This window comes from Anomaloglossus baeobatrachus, chromosome 1, assembly GCF_048569485.1.
Source record: "Anomaloglossus baeobatrachus isolate aAnoBae1 chromosome 1, aAnoBae1.hap1, whole genome shotgun sequence".
Taxonomy (NCBI): Eukaryota; Metazoa; Chordata; class Amphibia; order Anura; family Aromobatidae; genus Anomaloglossus; species Anomaloglossus baeobatrachus.
The window spans coordinates 975239463-975261548 of NC_134353.1; the positions used below are offsets into that span (position 1 = coordinate 975239463).

Genomic DNA, 22086 nt, shown 5'->3' on the forward strand with positions numbered 1-22086 from the left:
TCTCGAGGGTCTCTGTCGCAGTACAGGAGTAGCCGGTTTTCTTGCGCGCTTCCTGCTCGTGTGGCCTCTCGAGGGTCTCTGTCGCAGTACAGGAGTAGCCGGTTTTCTCGGTGGCTTCCTGCTCGTGTGGCCTCTCGAGGGTCTCTGTCGCAGTACAGGAGTAGCCGGTTTTCTCGGTGGCTTCCTGCTCGTGCGGCCTCTCGAGGGTCTCTGTCGCAGTACAGGAGTAGCCGGTTTTCTCGGTGGCTTCCTGCTCGTGCGGCCTCTCGAGGGTCTCTGTCGCAGTACAGGAGTGGCCGGTTTTCTCGGTGGCTTCCTGCTCGTGTGGCCTCTCGAGGGTCTCTGTTACAGTACAGGAGTGGCCGGTTTTCTCGCTGGCTTCCTGCTCGTGTGGCCTCTCGAGGGTCTCTGTTACAGTACAGGAGTAGCCGGTTTTCTCGGTGGCTCCCTGCTCGTGCGGCCTCTCGAGGGTCTCTGTTACAGTACAGGAGTGGCCGGTTTTCTCGGTGGCTTCCTGCTCGTGTGGCCTCTCGAGGGTCTCTGTCGCAGTACAGGAGTAGCCGGTTTTCTCGCTGGCTTCCTGCTCGTGTGGCCTCTCGAGGGTCTCTGTCGCAGTACAGGAGTAGCCGGTTTTCTCGCTGGCTTCCTGCTCGTGTGGCCTCTCGAGGGTCTCTGTCGCAGTACAGGAGAAGCCGGTTTTCTCGCTGGCTTCCTGCTCGTGCGGCCTCTCGAGGGTCTCTGTTGCAGTACAGTAGTGGCCGGTTTTCTCGCTGGCTTCTTGCTCGTGCGGCCTCTCGAGGGTCTCTGTCGCAGTACAGGAGTAGCCGGTTTTCTCGCTGGCTTCCTGCTCGTGTGGCCTCTCGAGGGTCTCTGTCGCAGTACAGGAGTGGCCGGTTTTCTCGCTGGCTTCCTGCTCGTGCGGCCTCTCGAGGGTCTCTGTCGCAGTACAGGAGTAGCCGGTTTTCTCGCTGGCTTCCTGCTCGTGCGGCCTCTCGAGGGTCTCTGTCGCAGTACAGTAGTAGCCGGTTTTCTCGCTGGCTTCCTGCTCGTGTGGCCTCTCGAGGGTCTCTGTCGCAGTACGGGAGTGGCCGGTTTTCTCGCTGGCTTCCTGCTCGTGCGGCCTCTCGAGGGTCTCTGTTGCAGTACAGGAGTGGCCGGTTTTCTCGCTGGCTTCCTGCTCGTGCGGCCTCTCGAGGGTCTCTGTTGCAGTACAGGAGTGGCCGGTTTTCTCGCTGGCTTCCTGCTCGTGCGGCCTCTCGAGGGTCTCTGTCGCAGTACAGGAGTAGCCGGTTTTCTCGCTGGCTTCCTGCTCGTGCGGCCTCTCGAGGGTCTCTGTCGCAGTATAGGAGTGGCCGGTTTTCTCGCTGGCTTCCTGCTCGTGCGGCCTCTCGAGGGTCTCTGTTGCAGTACAGGAGTGGCCGGTTTTCTCGCTGGCTTCCTGCTCGTGCGGCCTCTCGAGGGTCTCTGTCGCAGTACAGGAGTGGCCGGTTTTCTCGCTGGCTCCCTGCTCGCGTGGCCTCTCGAGGGTCTCTGTCGCAGTACAGGAGTGGCCGGTTTTCTTGCTGGCTTCCTGCTCGTGCGGCCTCTCGAGGGTCTCTGTCGCAGTACAGGAGTAGCCGGTTTTCTCGCTGGCTTCCTGCTCGTGCGGCCTCTCGAGGGTCTCTGTTGCAGTACAGGAGTGGCCGGTTTTCTCGCTGGCTCCCTGCTCGTGTGGCCTCTCGAGGGTCTCTGTCGCAGTACAGGAGTAGCCGGTTTTCTCGCTGGCTTCCTGCTCGTGTGGCCTCTCGAGGGTCTCTGTTGCAGTACAGGAGTGGCCGGTTTTCTCGCTGGCTTCCTGCTCGTGCGGCCTCTCGAGGGTCTCTGTTGCAGTACAGTAGTGGCCGGTGTTCTCGCTGGCTCCCTGCTCGTGTGGCCTCTCGAGGGTCTCTGTCGCAGTACAGTAGTGGCCGGTTTTCTCGGTGGCTCCCTGCTCGTGTGGCCTCTCGAGGGTCTCTGTCGCAGTACAGGAGTGGCCGGTTTTCTCGGTGGCTCCCTGCTCGTGTGGCCTCTCGAGGGTCTCTGTCGCAGTACAGGAGTGGCCGGTTTTCTCGCTGGCTTCCTGCTCGTGCGGCCTCTCGAGGGTCTCTGTCGCAGTACAGGAGTGGCCGGTTTTCTCGCTGGCTTCCTGCTCGTGTGGCCTCTCGAGGGTCTCTGTCGCAGTACAGGAGTAGCCGGTTTTCTCGCTGGTTTCCTGCTCGTGCGGCCTCTCGAGGGTCTCTGTCGCAGTACAGGAGTAGCCGGTTTTCTCGCTGGCTTCCTGCTCGTGTGGCCTCTCGAGGGTCTCTGTCGCAGTACAGGAGTGGCCGGTTTTCTCGCTGGCTTCCTGCTCGTGTGGCCTCTCGAGGGTCTCTGTCGCAGTACAGGAGTAGCCGGTTTTCTCGCTGGTTTCCTGCTCGTGCGGCCTCTCGAGGGTCTCTGTCGCAGTACAGGAGTAGCCGGTTTTCTCGCTGGCTTCCTGCTCGTGTGGCCTCTCGAGGGTCTCTGTCGCAGTACAGGAGTGGCCGGTTTTCTCGCTGGCTTTCTGCTCGTGTGGCCTCTCGAGGGTCTCTGTCGCAGTACAGGAGTGGCCGGTTTTTTCGCTGGCTTCCTGCTCGTGCGGCCTCTCGAGGGTCTCTGTCGCAGTACAGGAGTAGCCGGTTTTCTCGCTGGCTTCCTGCTCGTGCGGCCTCTCGAGGGTCTCTGTCGCAGTACAGGAGTAGCCGGTTTTCTCGCTGGCTTTCTGCTCGTGTGGCCTCTCGAGGGTCTCTGTCGCAGTACAGGAGTGGCCGGTTTTCTCGGTGGCTCCCTGCTCGTGTGGCCTCTCGAGGGTCTCTGTCGCAGTACAGGAGTGGCCGGTTTTCTCGCTGGCTTCCTGCTCGTGTGGCCTCTCGAGGGTCTCTGTCGCAGTACAGGAGTGGCCGGTTTTCTCGGTGGCTTCCTGCTCGTGTGGCCTCTCGAGGGTCTCTGTCGCAGTACAGGAGTAGCCGGTTTTCTCGCTGGCTTCCTGCTCGTGTGGCCTCTCGAGGGTCTCTGTCGCAGTACAGGAGTAGCCGGTTTTCTCGCTGGCTTCCTGCTCGTGTGGCCTCTCGAGGGTCTCTGTCGCAGTACAGTAGTGGCCGGTTTTCTCGGTGGCTCCCTGCTCGTGGTTGTGGTGCACTATCAGTCTGCCCCATGTTGTGTGGATGATCTATTGCCGGGTCCTCCTGTGAGTGGAGGGAGAGCGCAGTATCATTCAGGATGTCTGCTCGCTCCGATAGTCTTGCTGCTGTCACTTTCTGACGGGAGCATTTCCATGTGTGCACGGTGATCAGTGTACGACAGAGCGGATCCTGACCCGTCACCTCCAGCGTCAGGAGCCATTGTGCCTAATATATGATCTCGTCCGCGTCAGGCTCATTTGTGAGCGATGTCGTCATCTCATCGGGCCCGAGCATTATCCCGCACGGTGAGCCATCATGTGAGTGCTCTTCCTACAGTGTCTTGCAAAAGTTTTCGACCCCTTGAATTTTTCAACCTTTTCCCACATTTCAGGCGTCAAACATAAAGATAAAATGTGAATGTTCTGGTGAAGAATCTACAACAAGTGACACAATTGTGAAGAGGAAGGAAATTTATTGCTTATTTTACACTTTTCTAAAAATAAATAACTGAAAATTGTGGCGTGCAATATTATTCATCCCCTGTAACTGAATCCTTTGTAGCGCCCTCTTTTGCTGCGATTACAGCTGCAGTCACTTGGGGTATGTGTCTATCAGTTTTGCACATGGAGAGGTGAAATTCTCGCCCATTCTTCCTTTGTAAACAGCTGGAGCTGAGTGAGGTTGGATGGAGGCGTTTGTGAACAGCAGTTTTCAGCTCTTTCCCCAGATTCTCGATTGGGTTCAGGTCTGGACTGTGACTTGGCCATTCTAACACCTGGATACGGTTATTTGTGACCATTCCATTATAGATTTTGCTTTATGTTTGGGATCATTGTCTTGTTGGAAGACAAATCTCTGTCCCAGTCTCAGGTCTTTTGCAGACTCCAACAGGTTTTCTTCAAGAATGGTCCTGTAATTGGCTCCCTCCATCTTCTCATCAATTCTAACCATCTTCCCTGTCCCTGTTGAAGAAAAGCAGGCCCAAACCATGATGCTGCCTCCACCATGTTTGACAGTGGGGATGATGTGTTCAGGGTGATGAGCTGCGTTGCTGTTACATATCGTTTGGCATTGTGCCCATATAGTGTGATTTTTGGTTTCCTCTGAGCAGAGCACCTTCTTCCACATGTTTGGGGTCTCCAGGGGCTTGTGGCAAACTTTACACAACACTTTTTATGGATATCTGTGAGACATGTCTTTCTTCTTGCCACTCTTCCATAAAGGCCAGATTTGTGCAGTGTAGACTGATTGTTGTGCTATGGACAGACTCTCCCTCCTCAGCTGTAGATCTCTGCAGATCATCCAGAGGGATCATGGGCCTCTTGACTGCATCTATGATCAGTCTTCTCCTTGTGTGAGATGACAGTTTGGATGGACGGCCGGGTCTTGGTAGATTTGCAGTGGTATGATACTCCTTCCATTGCAATATGATCGCTTGCACAGTGCTTCTTGGGATGTGTAAAGTTGTGGAAATCTTTTTGTAACCAAATCCGGCTTTAAACTTCTCCACAACAGTATCCTGGACCTGCCTGTTGTGTTCCCTGGTCTTCATTATGCTCTCTGCGCTTTACACAGAACACTGAGACTATCACAGAGCAGGGGCATTATACGGAGACTTGATTACACACAGGGGCTTATATTTATCATCATCAGTCATTTAGGACAACATTGGAGCATTCAGAGATCCTCAATCAACTTCTGGAGGGAGTTTCTGCACTGAAAGTAAAGGGGATGAATAATATTGCACGCCACAATTTACAGTTTATTATTTTTTACAAAAGTTTAAAATAAGCAATAAATTTCCTTCATCTTCACAATTGTGTCACTTGTTGTTGATTCTTCACCAGAACATTAAGATTTTATCTTTATGTTTGAAGCCTGAAATGTGGGAAGAGGTTGACAAATTCAAGGGGCTGAACACTTTCGCAAGGCACTGTATATATGACATGGGTGTGCAGCGCAGCATTACCCCGCATGGTGAGTGTTCTTGGTACATATGACATGGGTGTACAGCGCAGCATTACCCCGCATGGTGAGTGTTCTTGGTACATATGACATGGGTGTGCAGCGCAGCATTACCCCGCATGGTGAGTGTTCTTGGTACATATGACATGGGTGTGCAGCGCAGCATTACCCCGCATGGTGAGTGTTCTTGGTATATGTGACATGGGTGTGCAGCGCAGCATTACCCCGCATGGTGAGTGTTCTTGGTACATGTGACATGGGTGTGCAGCGCTGCATTACCCCGCATGGTGAGTGTTCTTGGTACATATGACATGGGTGTGCAGCGCAGCATTACCCCGCATGGTGAGTGTTCTTGGTACATATGACATGGGTGTACAGCGCAGCATTACCCCGCATGGTGAGTGTTCTTGGTACATATGACATGGGTGTGCAGCGCAGCATTACCCCGCATGGTGAGTGTTCTTGGTACATATGACATGGGTGTGCAGCGCAGCATTACCCCGCATGGTGAGTGTTCTTGGTACATATGACATGGGTGTGCAGCGCAGCATTACCCCGCATGGTGAGTGTTCTTGGTACATATGACATGGGTGTGCAGCGCAGCATTACCCCGCATGGTGAGTGTTCTTGGTACATGTGACATGGGTGTGCAGCTAAGCATTACCCCGCATGGTGAGTGTTCTTGGTACATATGACATGGGTGTGCAGTGCAGCATTACCCGCATGGTGAGTGTTCTTGGTATATATGACATGGGTGTGCAGCGCAGCATTACCCCGCATGGTGAGTGTTCTTGGTACATATGACATGGGTGTGCAGCGCAGCATTACCCGCATGGTGAGTGTTCTTGGTACATATGACATGGGTGTGCAGCGCAGCATTACCCCGCATGGTGAGTGTTCTTGGTATATATGACATGGGTGTGCAGCTAAGCATTACCCCGCATGGTGAGTGTTCTTGGTACATATGACATGGGTGTGCAGCGCAGCATTACCCGCATGGTGAGTGTTCTTGGTACATATGACATGGGTGTGCAGCGCAGCATTACCCCGCATGGTGAGTGTTCTTGGTACATATGACATGGGTGTGCAGCGCAGCATTACCCGCATGGTGAGTGTTCTTGGTATATATGACATGGGTGTGCAGCGCAGCATTACCCCGCATGGTGAGTGTTCTTGGTACATGTGACATGGGTGTGCAGCGCAGCATTACCCCGCATGGTGAGTGTTCTTGGTATATGTGACATGGGTGTGCAGCGCAGCATTACCCCGCATGGTGAGTGTTCTTGGTATATATGACATGGGTGTGCAGCGCAGCATTACCCCGCATGGTGAGTGTTCTTGGTACATATGACATGGGTGTGCAGTGCAGCATTACCCCGCATGGTGAGTGTTCTTGGTACATATGACATGGGTGTGCAGCGCAGCATTACCCCGCATGGTGAGTGTTCTTGGTATATATGACATGGGTGTGCAGCTAAGCATTACCCCGCATGGTGAGTGTTCTTGGTACATATGACATGGGTGTGCAGCGCAGCATTACCCCGCATGGTGAGTGTTCTTGGTGCATGTGACATGGGTGTGCAGCGCAGCATTACCCGCATGGTGAGTGTTCTTGGTATATATGACATGGGTGTGCAGCGCAGCATTACCCCGCATGGTGAGTGTTCTTGGTACATATGACATGGGTGTGCAGCGCAGCATTACCCCGCATGGTGAGTGTTCTTGGTACATATGACATGGGTGTGCAGCGCAGCATTACCCCGCATGGTGAGTGTTCTTGGTGCATGTGACATGGGTGTGCAGCGCAGCATTACCCTGCATGGTGAGTGTTCTTGGTATATATGACATGGGTGTGCAGCGCAGCATTACCCCGCATGGTGAGTGTTCTTGGTACATATGACATGGGTGTGCAGCGCAGCATTACCCCGCATGGTGAGTGTTCTTGGTACATGTGACATGGGTGTGCAGCGCAGCATTACCCCGCATGGTGAGTGTTCTTGGTACATGTGACATGGGTGTGCAGCGCAGCATTACCCCGCATGGTGAGTGTTCTTGGTACATATGACATGGGTGTGCAGCGCAGCATTACCCCGCATGGTGAGTGTTCTTGGTACATGTGACATGGGTGTGCAGCGCAGCATTACCCCGCATGGTGAGTGTTCTTGGTATATATGACATGGGTGTGCAGCGCAGCATTACCCCGCATGGTGAGTGTTCTTGGTATATATGACATGGGTGTGCAGCGCAGCATTACCCCGCATGGTGAGTGTTCTTGGTATATATGACATGGGTGTGCAGCGCAGCATTACCCCGCATGGTGAGTGTTCTTGGTATATATGACATGGGTGTGCAGCGCAGCATTACCCCGCATGGTAAGTGTTCTTGGTATATATGACATGGGTGTGCAGCGCAGCATTACCCCGCAGTTCGTGTGTTGTATGTTCCCGTGTCTCTGATCATGTGAACCTCATTTACATTCGGGGTGTTTTGGATTTTTTCTGGGAAATCAGATGTGATTTCTTGTTGTGGCTGTGCCCGTCTTCCTTCATCCGGGGGTGTAGAGCGGTCATCAGAGCACATTCTGCTGCTCTCACACCTTCCTTCTTTTCTCCCTGGTTTTGCTGCTGTGGACAGTCCTGCATGGGCTGAAGGGGAAGTCTGTCCTCTGCGGTGCAGGGCTGGTGACCAGTGACAACCATGCTAATGGCTGGGGCGCGTCTCCGGGGGGGCCCGGCTTGTCGCGGTGCGCCTCTCTGCTGACCCTGCGTACTGCGGGGGTATACTTGTCTGTGTGGACGGGCATTCCTGTACAGGGCTGTGGGATGAGGGGAGAGGTGATTATAGCGCCCCCTCCCCCTCAGTTCCTGACATTTCTCTCTATATAAGGACAAGACATAGAAGGATTTCACCACTTCCTCTGTAATCTGCGTCCTCCCATCTGTATCCTCCGCTGTATAGTGTATGTATTTACAGACCGTATCCCCCGGTGTAGTGTGTGTGTGTGTGTGTGTGTGTGTGTGTGTGTGTGTATATATATATATATATTTTTACAGTACAGGCCAAAAGTTTGGACACACAGTCTCATTCAGAGTTTTCTTTATTTTCATGAGTCTCAAAATTGTAGATTCACATTGAAGGCATAAAACTATGAAATAACAGACGACTCCTCCGTGGCTCCATCATCTCAGTGATGGAAGGAAGCGCATGTGAGGAGGCCTGATAAATCGCAGGAAAACCACAGGAGGAGCACAAGGCGAGCGGCTGTGGGGGCAGCGCTCGCCTGTCGGCGGGGGGCAGCGCTCGCCTGTCGGCGGGGGGCAGCGCTCGCCTGTCGGCGGGGGGCAGCGCTCGCCTGTCAGCGGGGGGCAGCGCTCGCCTGTCGGGGGTGATGGACATTGATGACCCCTGAATACTCCGCTCTTCGTGTGTTCGTCTTCCGAATATTTGGCTTTTGGGTGAAATTTATGTAAAACGTAAAAAGTTCAGACTTCAGTGATATCTTATTATGAAGGTACACCATGTACAGCTGTGCTCAAAAGTCTACACACCCCGGCAGATTTTTTGCTTTCTTGGCCTTTTTTCAGAGAATATGGATGATAATCTTTTTCCCGCTCATGGTCAGTGTCGGGTGAAGCCATTTATTGTCATCTGTGTTTTCTCTTTATAAATCATAATGACAACCAAAAACATCCAATGTCCCTGATGAAAAGTTCTCACGCCCCGGTGACTGTGGCTGATATCATGCACAGAAGGTGACACAACGGTGTGAATGGTGAATAAAGGTGGCGTCCTCACCTGTGACCTGTCTGCTTGTAATCAGTGTGTGCATCTAAGCTGAGTGATTTCTGGGGTCCAGACAGAGTCTGGCACCTTTTCCTCCAGCCACTGACCTTTCTGGATTGTGAGTCATGAGGAAAGCAAAAGAATTGTCATCGGATGAATGGTAAAAGATAGTTGTATTGTATAACAGGAAAGGGATACAAGAAGACATCCAAGGAATTGATAATGCCGGTCAGCAGTGTTCAAAGTGTGATTAACAAATAGAAAATCAGGGGATCTGTAGAAACCAAACAACGATCAGGTAGACCAACAAAAATATCACCCACAGCGGCCAGGAAAAGTGCTCAGGATCCAAAGAAAAACCCACAAATAACATCAGCTGAAATCCAGGACTCACTGAACACTAGCGGTGCGGCTGCTTCACAATGCACAATAAGGAGGGACGTGAAAAAAAATAAGCTGCATGGTCGAGTCACCAGAAGAAAGCCATTACTGCGCAAATGCCACAAAGTATCTCACATACAATACGCCAAACAGCCCAGAGACGAGCCCCCCAAACAGCCCAGAGACGAGCCGCCAAACAGCCCAGAGACGAGCCTCCCCCAAACAGCCCAGAGACGAGCCCCCCAAACAGCCCAGAGACGAGCCCCCCAAACAGCCCAGAGACGAGCCGCCAAACAGCCCAGAGACGAGCCTCCCCCAAACAGCCCAGAGACGAGCCTCCCCCAAACAGCCCAGAGACGAGCCGCCAAACAGCCCAGAGACGAGCCTCCCCCAAACAGCCCAGAGACGAGCCTCCCCCAAACAGCCCAGAGACGAGCCTCCCCCAAACAGCCCAGAGATGAGCCTCCCCCAAACAGCCCAGAGACGAGCCTCCCCCAAACAGCCCAGAGACGAGCCTCCCCCAAACAGCCCAGAGACGAGCCTCCCCCAAACAGCCCAGAGACGAGCCTCCCCCAAACAGCCCAGAGACGAGCCTCCCCCAAACAGCCCAGAGACGAGCCTCCCCCAAACAGCCCAGAGACGAGCCTCCCCCAAACAGCCCAGAGACGAGCCTCCCCCAAACAGCCCAGAGACGAGCCTCCCCCAAACAGCCCAGAGACGAGCCTCCCCCAAACAGCCCAGAGACGAGCCTCCCCCAAACAGCCCAGAGACGAGCCTCCCCCAAACAGCCCAGAGACGAGCCTCCCCCAAACAGCCCAGAGACGAGCCTCCCCCAAACAGCCCAGAGACGAGCCTCCCCCAAACAGCCCAGAGACGAGCCTCCCCCAAACAGCCCAGAGACGAGCCTCCCCCCAAACAGCCCAGAGACGAGGCCCCCCAAACAGCCCAGAGACGAGGCCTCCAATCTTATGGAACAAGGGAATTTGGAGCGATGAGACCAAAATCAAACTTTTTGGCCACAACCATAAACAATACATTTGGAGAGGTGTCAACAAGGCCTATGATTAAAGGAATACCGTTCCTACAGTAAAGCATGGAGGTGGATCGCTGATGTGGGGATGTGTAAGCTACAAAGGCGCAGGAAACTTGGTCAAAGGACAGATGAATGCAGCACGTTATCAGCAAATACTGGAGGCAAATGTGCACTCATCAGCCCGGAAGCTGCGCATGGTATGTACTTGGAGGTTCCAGCTTGACAACATTCCAAAACACAAGGCCAAGTCAATCTGTCATTGGCTACAGTAGTACAAAGTGAAGGTTCTGGAGTGGCATCTCAGTCTCCTGACCTCAATATCAATGAGCCACTCTGGGGAGAACTCAAGCAAAGCGCAGTTCATGCAAGAGAGTCCAGGAATTTACAGGCGACAAGAAGAATGGGCAGCTTTACCATCTGACCAAGAAGAATGGGCAGCTTTACCATCTGAGAAAATAAAAAGCCTCATCCACAACTACCACAAAAGACTTCAAGCTGTCATTGATGTTAGAGGGGGCAATACATGGTATTAAGAACTGGGGGATGGAAACTTTTCATCAGGGTAATTTGGATGTTTTTGGTTGTCATTATGATTTAAAAAGAGAAAACACAGTAGTCTGAAAATAAATGGCTTCACCCAACCACTGACCATGAGTGGAGAAAAGATTGTGTTATCATTCATATTCTCTGAAAAAAGGCCAAGAAAGCAAAAAAATCTGCCGGGTGTGTAAACTTTTGTACACAACTGTAAGTAGAAGCAGCAATGGGAATTTCCTCATCGCAAACAATTTATTGTAACAAAAGCCAACACCAGTGGTGGTTATACTCTCCACCCCCCCAAAATGTCAATGTCTCAATACCTCGTATTGTGGCCTTCAGCATCAATTCCAGCTGACAGCGAAGCCTCCTGCAGGTCACAAGTGGAGTTCCTGTCTGCGGAGGCTGACGGCCCTCAGGTCATTGAGGTTCTGAGGTACAGTGTTCTGGCCTCTACACAGTGACTCAGCTGATCACATAGGTTTCTATAGGATTATGGTCTGGAGAAAGTCCATTTGAGGTCCCTCAGTCTCCAACAGCCGTTCCCTAATGATGCTACCTTGATGAGCTGGAGCATTGTCCTCCATGAAGATGACATTAGGCCGGTGTTGTTCCTGCAGAGGCACAATGACGAGATTAATAATGTTATTCCAGTAGTAGGGGCTGTCACTGTACCACCACACAGTGTAGGGTCCTTCTGTGCTGACTGCACACACTGTACCACCACCACCACCACCACCAAAGCCTCAGCTGGTGACAGCAGTGGCAAATGCATAGCGCGCTCCTTCACGTCTCCAACATTATTGGCGGCCATCATTTCTGCTCAGCGTAAATCGACTTTCATCGGTGACCAGCACTGAGGTCACTGGTCCCTCATCCAGCACAGATGACACCTGTGCCTTGTGGGGTGGTCACTTACCCCTGCAGGTTGTCTAGCACACAGAGTTGGCTGATGTAAATGGTTTTGAATGGTCTGACGTGACACTTGGGAGCCTCTCACCTCTATTAAATGTGCCTGGAGTTGTGTGGCATTCATCATACAGTTCCTCAGGGCATTGTTCACAATGAAGCGGTCATCAGTGTGAGATGTGGCCGAAGGACGTCCACTTCTCTGACTTTCTGTAACTCTTCTAGTCTCTCTGTGCAACCTGCTGGTGACACTCCATGATGATCTATGCTCAGTGGCCTCTTCTCTGCCTTTCTGTGACTCTTCCAGTCGCTCTGTATCTCTGTATAACCGGTAGGCGACACTCTGTGATGCCCTAAGCTCAGTGGCCACTTCTCTGCCTTTCTGTGACTCTTCCAGTCTCTCTGTACAACCGGCTGGTGACACTCTGTGATGCTCTAAGCTCAGTGGCCACTTCTCTGCCTTTCTGTGACTCTTCCAGTCTCTCTGTATCTCTGTACAACCGGCTGGTGACACTCTGTGATGCCCTAAGCTCAGTGGCCACTTCTCTGCCTTTCTGTGACTCTTCCAGTCTCTCTGTATCTCTGTATAACCTGCTGGTGACACTCTGTGATGCCCTAAGCTCAGTGGCCACTTCTCTGCCTTTCTGTGACTCTTTCAGTCTCTCTGTATCTCTGTATAACCGTCTGGTGACACTCTGTGATGCTCTAAGCTCAGTGGCCACTTCTCCACCTTTCTGTGACTCTTCCAGTCTCTCTGTATCTCTGTATAACCGGCTGGTGACACTCTGTGATGCTATATGCTCAGTGGCCTCTTCTCTGCCTTTCTGTGACTCTTCCAGTCTCTCTGTATCTCTGTATAACCTGGTGGTGACACTCTGTGATGCCCTAAGCTCAGTGGCCACTTCTCTGCCTTTCTGTGACTCTTCCAGTCTCTCTGTATCTCTGTATAACCTGCTGGTGACACTCTGTGATGCTCTAAGCTCAGTGGCCACTTCTCTGCCTTTCTGTGAATCTTCCAGTCTCTCTGTGTCTCTGTACAACCTGCTGGTGACACTCTGTGATGCCCTAAGCTCAGTGGCCACTTCTCTGCCTTTCTGTGAATCTTCCAGTCTCTCTGTATCTCTGTATAACCTGCTGGTGACACTCTGTGTTGCTATATGCTCAGTGGCCTCTTCTCTGCCTTTCTGTGACTCTTCCAGTCTCTCTGTATCTCTGTATAACCGGCTGGTGACACTCTGTGATGCTATATGCTCAGTGGCCTCTTCTCTGCCTTTCTGTGACTCTTCCAGTCTCTCTGTATAACCGGCTGGTGACACTCTGTGACACTCTAAGCTCAGTGGCCTCTTCTCTGCCTTTCTGTGACTCTTCCAGTCTCTCTGTATAACCTGCTGGTGACACTCTGTGATGCTCTAAGCTCAGTGGCCACTTCTCTGCCTTACTTTGACTCTTCCAGTCTCTCTGTACAACCTGCTGGTGACACTCTGTGATGCCCTAAGCTCAGTGGCTACTTCTCTGCCTTTCTGTGACTCTTCCAGTCTCTCTGTATCTCTGTACAACCTGCTGGTGACACTCTGTGATGCTCTAAGCTCAGTGGCCACTTCTCTGCCTTTCTGTGACTCTTCCAGTCTCTATGTACAACCTGCTGGTGACACTCTGTGATGCCCTAAGCTCAGTGGCTACTTCTCTGCCTTTCTGTGACTCTTCCAGTCTCTCTGTATCTCTGTACAACCTGCTGGTGACACTCTGTGATGCTCTAAGCTCAGTGGCCACTTCTCTGCCTTTCTGTGACTCTTCCAGTCTCTCTGTATCTCTGTATAACCGGCTGGTGACACTCTGTGATGCTATATGCTCAGTGGCCTCTTCTCTGCCTTTCTGTGACTCTTCCAGTCTCTCTGTATCTCTGTACAACCTGCTGGTGACACTCTGTGATGTTCTAAGCTCAGTGGCCTCTTCTCTGCTTTTCTGTGACTCTTCCAGTCTCTCTGTATCTCTGTACAACCTGCTGGTGACACTCTGTGATGTTCTAAGCTCAGTGGCCTCTTCTCTGCCTTTCTGTGACTCTTCCAGTCTCTCTGTACAACCTGCTGGTGACACTCTGTGACGCTCTAAGCTCAGTGGCCTCTTCTCTGCCTTTCTGTGACTCTTCCAGTCTCTCTGTATCTCTGTATAACCTGCTGGTGACACTCTGTGATGCTCTAAGCTCAGTGGCCACTTCTCTGCCTTTCTGTGAATCTTCCAGTCTCTCTGTATCTCTGTATAACCGGCTGGTGACACTCTGTGATGCCCTAAGCTCAGTGGCCACTTCTCTGCCTTTCTGTGACTCTTCCAGTCTCTCTGTATCTCTGTATAACCTGCTGGTGACACTCTGTGATGCTCTAAGCTCAGTGGCCACTTCTCTGCCTTTCTGTGACTCTTCCAGTCTCTATGTACAACCTGCTGGTGACACTCTGTGATGCCCTAAGCTCAGTGGCTACTTCTCTGCCTTTCTGTGACTCTTCCAGTCTCTCTGTATCTCTGTACAACCTGCTGGTGACACTCTGTGATGCTCTAAGCTCAGTGGCCACTTCTCTGCCTTTCTGTGAATCTTCCAGTCTCTCTGTATCTCTGTATAACCTGCTGGTGACACTCTGTGATGCCCTGAAAGTTGCCACTTCACTTCTCTGCCTTTCTGTGACTCTTCCAGTCTCTCTGTATCTCTGTATAACCGGCTGGTGACACTCTGTGATGCTATATGCTCAGTGGCCTCTTCTCTGCCTTTCTGTGACTCTTCCAGTCTCTCTGTATCTCTGTACAACCTGCTGGTGACACTCTGTGATGTTCTAAGCTCAGTGGCCTCTTCTCTGCTTTTCTGTGACTCTTCCAGTCTCTCTGTATCTCTGTACAACCTGCTGGTGACACTCTGTGATGTTCTAAGCTCAGTGGCCTCTTCTCTGCCTTTCTGTGACTCTTCCAGTCTCTCTGTACAACCTGCTGGTGACACTCTGTGACGCTCTAAGCTCAGTGGCCTCTTCTCTGCCTTTCTGTGACTCTTCCAGTCTCTCTGTATCTCTGTATAACCTGCTGGTGACACTCTGTGATGCTCTAAGCTCAGTGGCCACTTCTCTGCCTTTCTGTGACTCTTCCAGTCTCTATGTACAACCTGCTGGTGACACTCTGTGATGCCCTAAGCTCAGTGGCTACTTCTCTGCCTTTCTGTGAATCTTCCAGTCTCTCTGTATCTCTGTATAACCTGCTGGTGACACTCTGTGATGCCCTGAAAGTTGCCACTTCACTTCTCTGCCTTTCTGTGACTCTTCCAGTCTCTCTGTATCTCTGTATAACCGGCTGGTGACACTCTGTGATGTTCTAAGCTCAGTGGCCTCTTCTCTGCTTTTCTGTGACTCTTCCAGTCTCTCTGTATCTCTGTACAACCTGCTGGTGACACTCTGTGATGTTCTAAGCTCAGTGGCCTCTTCTCTGCTTTTCTGTGACTCTTCCAGTCTCTCTGTATCTCTGTACAACCTGCTGGTGACACTCTGTGATGTTCTAAGCTCAGTGGCCTCTTCTCTGCCTTTCTGTGACTCTTCCAGTCTCTCTGTACAACCTGCTGGTGACACTCTGTGACGCTCTAAGCTCAGTGGCCTCTTCTCTGCCTTTCTGTGACTCTTCCAGTCTCTCTGTATCTCTGTATAACCGGCTGGTGACACTCTGTGATGCTATATGCTCAGTGGCCTCTTCTCTGCCTTTCTGTGACTCTTCCAGTCTCTCTGTATCTCTGTACAACCTGCTGGTGACACTCTGTGATGTTCTAAGCTCAGTGGCCTCTTCTCTGCCTTTCTGTGACTCTTCCAGTCTCTCTGTATCTCTGTACAACCTGCTGGTGACACTCTGTGACGCTCTAAGCTCAGTGCCCACTTCTCTGCTTTTCTGTCACTCTTCCAGTCTCTCTGTATCTCTGTACAACCTGCTGGTGACACTCTGTGATGTTCTAAGCTCAGTGGCCTCTTCTCTGCCTTTCTGTGACTCTTCCAGTCTCTCTGTACAACCTGCTGGTGACACTCTGTGACGCTCTAAGCTCAGTGGCCTCTTCTCTGCCTTTCTGTGACTCTTCCAGTCTCTCTGTGTCTCTGTATAACCGGCTGGTGACACTCTGTGATGCCCTAAGCTCAGTGGCCACTTCTCTGCCTTTCTGTGACTCTTCCAGTCTCTGTATCTCTGTATAACCGGCTGGTGACACTCTGTGATGCCCTAAGCTCAGTGGCCACTTCTCTGCCTTTCTGTGACTCTTCCAGTCTCTGTGTCTCTGTATAACCGGCTGGTGACACTCTGTGATGCCCTAAGCTCAGTGGCCACTTCTCTGCCTTTCTGTGACTCTTCCAGTCTCTCTGTATCTCTGTATAACCTGCTGGTGACACTCTGTGATGCCCTGAAAGTTGCCACTTCACTTCTCTGCCTTTCTGTGACTCTTTCAGTCTCTCTGTGTCTCTGTATAACCGGCTGGTGACACTCTGTGATGCCCTGAAAGTTGCCACTTCACTTCTCTGCCTTTCTGTGACTCTTTCAGTCTCTCTGTATCTCTGTACAACCTGCTGGTGACACTCTGTGATGTTCTAAGCTCAGTGGCCTCTTCTCTGCCTTTCTGTGACTCTTCCAGTCTCTCTGTATCTCTGTACAACCTGCTGGTGACACTCTGTGACGCTCTAAGCTCAGTGCCCACTTCTCTGCTTTTCTGTCACTCTTCCAGTCTCTCTGTATCTCTGTACAACCTGCTGGTGACACTCTGTGATGTTCTAAGCTCAGTGGCCTCTTCTCTGCCTTTCTGTGACTCTTCCAGTCTCTCTGTACAACCTGCTGGTGACACTCTGTGACGCTCTAAGCTCAGTGGCCTCTTCTCTGCCTTTCTGTGACTCTTCCAGTCTCTCTGTGTCTCTGTATAACCGGCTGGTGACACTCTGTGACACTGTAAGCTCAGTGGCCACTTCTCTGCCTTTCTGTGACTCTTCCAGTCTCTGTGTCTCTGTATAACCGGCTGGTGACACTCTGTGATGCCCTAAGCTCAGTGGCCACTTCTCTGCCTTTCTGTGACTCTTCCAGTCTCTCTGTATCTCTGTATAACCTGCTTGTGACACTCTGTGATGCCCTGAAAGTTGCCACTTCACTTCTCTGCCTTTCTGTGACTCTTTCAGTCTCTCTGTGTCTCTGTATAACCGGCTGGTGACACTCTGTGATGCCCTGAAAGTTGCCACTTCACTTCTCTGCCTTTCTGTGACTCTTTCAGTCTCTCTGTGTCTCTGTATAACCGGCTGGTGACACTCTGTGACACTGTAAGCTCAGTGGCCTCTTCTCTTCTTTTCTGTGACTCTTCCAGTCTCTCTGTATCTCTGTATAACCTGCTTGTGACACTCTGTGATGCCCTGAAAGTTGCCACTTCACTTCTCTGCCTTTCTGTGACTCTTTCAGTCTCTCTGTGTCTCTGTATAACCGGCTGGTGACACTCTGTGATGCCCTGAAAGTTGCCACTTCACTTCTCTGCCTTTCTGTGACTCTTTCAGTCTCTCTGTGTCTCTGTATAACCGGCTGGTGACACTCTGTGACACTGTAAGCTCAGTGGCCTCTTCTCTTCTTTTCTGTGACTCTTCCAGTCTCTCTGTATCTCTGTATAACCGGCGGGTGACACTCTGTGACACTGTAAGCTCAGTGGCCTCTTCTTTGCCTTTCTGTGACTCTTCCAGTCTCTCTGTGTCTCTGTATAACCTGCTGGTGACACTCTGTGACACTGTAAGCTCAGTGGCCTCTTCTCTGCCTTTCTGTGACTCTTCCAGTCTCTCTGTATAACCGGCTGGTGACACTCTGTGATGCCCTAAGCTCAGTGGCCTCTTCTCTGCCTTCCTGTGACTCTTCCAGTCTCTCTGTATAACCGGCTGGTGATACTCTGTGACACTCTAAGCTCAGTGGCCACTTCCGTCTGGGAGCTTCCTGCTTGAGGCCTCACAATGGCGCGGTGCTGCTGTTAGGTGTCGTCTTTGTCTAGTGATGTCATAATGTGAACAACATGATGAGGAGGACTGAGGAATACAAATTCTAAGTCAACCCCGAAATGTATTGGGCTACTCTTGGCTCAAACACCTGTCGTGAATTTTGCCATTGAAGGGGTTTTTCACTGCTTTTTCACCCCTTTTGCCATATGTCCTAGTTCATACCTCTTGTAATATACTTATATTGGATGTATGGCTTCTATGAGGGCGTCTCAGCAGGGCTCACACAGCTCTGGATTGTGCAGATCCTTCTTCCTCCTCTGTTATTTCTGATACTTCCTTTTCCGTTACAGAAATTAGACCAAATAAAAGGAAGTTGTCACTGGGTTTCTGATGGTGGGTGCAGACAGTAAGGAGTGATCCACAATTAGTCTGCCTCCGTGTCTCACAAGCTGACCTGACCCTTTCATTCAGCAGTAACAGCGGGGGCCAACACCTCTGCTTTTCAAGTGCAGCTTGCAGCACTTCATTAGCAAAGGGTTTAGGTAATCCAATCACTGATGTGCGCAGCTGAAAAGCGCTGACATTTCTATAACAAACACAGTGACAAGGCTGCACTGAACATCTGACAATTACTGGAAGGACTGGTACCTATCCTGGGCTGCTCTAGCACTTTGTGTCTCCCAATATCTTCAGCAGCACAGGATGGAGAATGGAGAGTGTGCTAAGTGCTGGATCACAGACTACTGCAATGTATGATGGAACTGTGAACATGGAGTAAGGAAGCTCTATGGGCAGAACAGAAACATGGTCATCACCATGCAGCAGCAGTCTGAGGTACAAATCCATCTCCCCAGACCTCAGCAGGCTGGCCACTATGGTGCCAACTGTTATTCGGAAGTTGACTACCCACGGAAACGTGAAGAACTTTCCAGGATGCAGGGAAAGTGGTGAGAGAATCCTACAAAAGTGATAAACTACATATGATACCCAGAAGAGATCGGCTGGAGCTATAGGGATGGCTTCACGTTACTTACACCAAACACTGAACCCAACAAGGACGCAGGCCAAGAAGGACCCTACTGCTTAAAGGAAGAACCACTGAACTCTGCCAAAAGTTACAAAGGTCTATAGATGAAGACATGATCCCTGTACAGAAAAGTGCCCCCACCTACAGAGACACATGGAGGAGCCTATAGGGAAAAGTGCCCCCACCTACAGAGACACATGGAGGAGACTATAGGGAAAAGTGCCCCCACCTACAGAGACACATGGAGGAGACTATAGGGAAAAGTGCCCCCACCTACAGAGACACATGGAGGAGGAGACTATAGGGAAAAGTGCTCCCACCTATAGAGACACATGGAGGAGACTATAGAGAAAGTGCCCCCCACCTACAGAGACACATGGAGGAGCCTATAGGGAAAAGTGCCCCCACCTACAGAGACACATGGAGGAGACTATAGGGAAAAGTGCCCCCACCTACAGAGACACATGGAGGAGACTATAGGGAAAAGTGCCCCCACCTACAGAGACACATGGAGGAGGAGACTATAGGGAAAAGTGCCCCCACCTACAGAGACACATGGAGGAGGAGACTATAGGGAAAAGTGCTCCCACCTATAGAGACACATGGAGGAGACTATAGGGAAAAGTGCTCCCACCTATAGAGACACATGGAGGAGACTATAGGGAAAAGTGCTCCCACCTATAGAGACACATGGAGGAGCCTATAGAGAAAGTGCCCCCACCTACAGAGACACATGGAGGAGGAGACTATAGAGAAAGTGCCCTCCACCTACAGAGACACATGGAGGAGACTATAGAGAAAGTGTCCCCACCTACAGAGACACACGGAGGAGGAGACTATAGAGAAAGTGCCCCCCACCTACAGAGACACATGGAGGAGGAGACTATAGAGAAAGTGCCCCCCACCTACAGAGACACATGGAGGAGACTATAGAGAAAGTGCCCCCCACCTACAGAGACACATGGAGGAGGAGACTATAGAGAAAGTGTCCCCACCTACAGAGACACATGGAGGAGACTATAGAGAAAGTGCCCCCCACCTACAGAGACACATGGAGGAGGAGACTATAGAGAAAGTGCCCTCCACCTACAGAGACACATGGAGGAGACTATAGAGAAAGTGTCCCCACCTACAGAGACACATGGAGGAGACTATAGAGAAAGTGCCCTCCACCTACAGAGACACATGGAGGAGGAGACTATAGAGAAAGTGCCCTCCACCTACAGAGACACATGGAGGAGACTATAGAGAAAGTGTCCCCACCTACAGAGACACATGGAGGAGGAGACTATAGAGAAAGTGTCCTCCACCTACAGAGACACATGGAGGAGGAGACTATAGAGAAAAGTGCCCTCCACCTACAGAGACACATGGAGGAGGAGACTATAGAGAAAGTGTCCCCACCTACAGAGACACATGGAGGAGGAGACTATAGAGAAAAGTGCCCTCCACCTACAGAGACACACGGAGGAGGAGACTATAGAGAAAGTGCCCCCCACCTACAGAGACACATGGAGGAGGAGACTATAGAGAAAGTGTCCCCACCTACAGAGACACATGGAGGAGACTATAGAGAAAGTGCCCCCCACCTACAGAGACACATGGAGGAGGAGACTATAGAGAAAGTGCCCTCCACCTACAGAGACACATGGAGGAGACTATAGAGAAAGTGTCCCCACCTACAGAGACACATGGAGGAGACTATAGAGAAAGTGCCCTCCACCTACAGAGACACATGGAGGAGGAGACTATAGAGAAAGTGCCCTCCACCTACAGAGACACATGGAGGAGACTATAGAGAAAGTGCCCTCCACCTACAGAGACACATGGAGGAGGAGACTATAGAGAAAGTGCCCTCCACCTACAGAGACACATGGAGGAGACTATAGAGAAAGTGTCCCCACCTACAGAGACACATGGAGGAGACTATAGAGAAAGTGCCCTCCACCTACAGAGACACATGGAGGAGACTATAGAGAAAGTGTCCCCACCTACAGTGACACATGGAGGAGACTATAGAGAAAGTGTCCCCACCTACAGAGACACATGGAGGAGACTATAGAGAAAGTGCCCTCCACCTACAGAGACACATGGAGGAGACTATAGAGAAAGTGTCCCCACCTACAGTGACACATGGAGGAGACTATAGAGAAAGTGCCCTCCACCTACAGAGACACATGGAGGAGACTATAGAGAAAGTGTCCCCACCTACAGAGACACACGGAGGAGGAGACTATAGAGAAAGTGCCCTCCACCTACAGAGACACATGGAGGAGGAGACTATAGAGAAAGTGCCCCCCACCTACAGAGACACATGGAGGAGGAGACTATAGAGAAAGTGCCCTCCACCTACAGAGACACATGGAGGAGGAGACTATAGAGAAAGTGCCCTCCACCTACAGAGACACATGGAGGAGGAGACTATAGAGAAAGTGCCCCCCACCTACAGAGACACATGGAGGAGACTATAGAGAAAGTGCCCCCCACCTACAGAGACACATGTTGGATACTGTAGAGAAAAGTGCCCTCCACCTACAGAGACACATGGAGGAGCCTATAGGGAAAAGTGCCCCCACCTACAAACAATGTGTGACGTGCGTCTCGCTGCCGTGAAGCCGCAGTATGCTTGCCCGCCCCATCTGTGGGAGCAACATGGTGCCCGATATTGTAGCTCTTACACAGGAGACTCAATGTGTAAATAATCGTGTTTGAAGCTGCTTGTAACACTTGCAGTTGCCGCCCATCTCTCCAGATGAATTGCCCGTGACAGCCGGGAGCCTGGATATAGTCAGGAACTCTTTCTGAGTCTGGATTAAAGGGGTTATCCGGCTTATTTTGCTTTTCTTTCACTATTTCACGATTGGGCTACAATGGCGGCAGGTAAGTAGATAGCAACTACCTACCTGCGCTGCTGTCAGCCCCTCTCCCCCGGCTCAGAGCGGTCACATGACCGCAGGGATTCTGCTGCTTCCTGTGATGTCACGTCGACAGAGGCAGGAGCTTGTAGACGAGCATCACAGCCGACGTCATGTTGCCTCCCTGCTGGGTGGGTACGGTGTATCGGAGTCCCCACTCCCCCTTCCCCACACCCTCCCACATATTCCATAGTGCAGTGGACTCAAAGACGCTGCCCGTAGGCCGCATGCGGCCTCTAATGCTGCTTTCGGCGCGCAGGCCCGTGGCCATCTTGATAAACGCTGCCAGTGCAGGGGCCGCTGCTGTCAGAGCTTTAGATCAGAAGACAGATTTCTGGGCTCTGCGCACATGCAAGATCTTTATACACCTGCTGCAATGATCAGCCGCCGGCCAATCAGACGGCCAGCAGCCGATCACTGG

At 51.6% G+C, this 22086-nt stretch overlaps 1 protein-coding gene across 1 annotated transcript in view; it reads left to right on the forward strand.

The window, feature by feature from the left end:
- TLN1 (talin 1) overlaps positions 1 to 22086 on the forward strand; it is a 245387-nt gene that overhangs the window by 32582 nt on the left and 190719 nt on the right. The gene's annotated exons all lie outside the window — the stretch shown is intronic.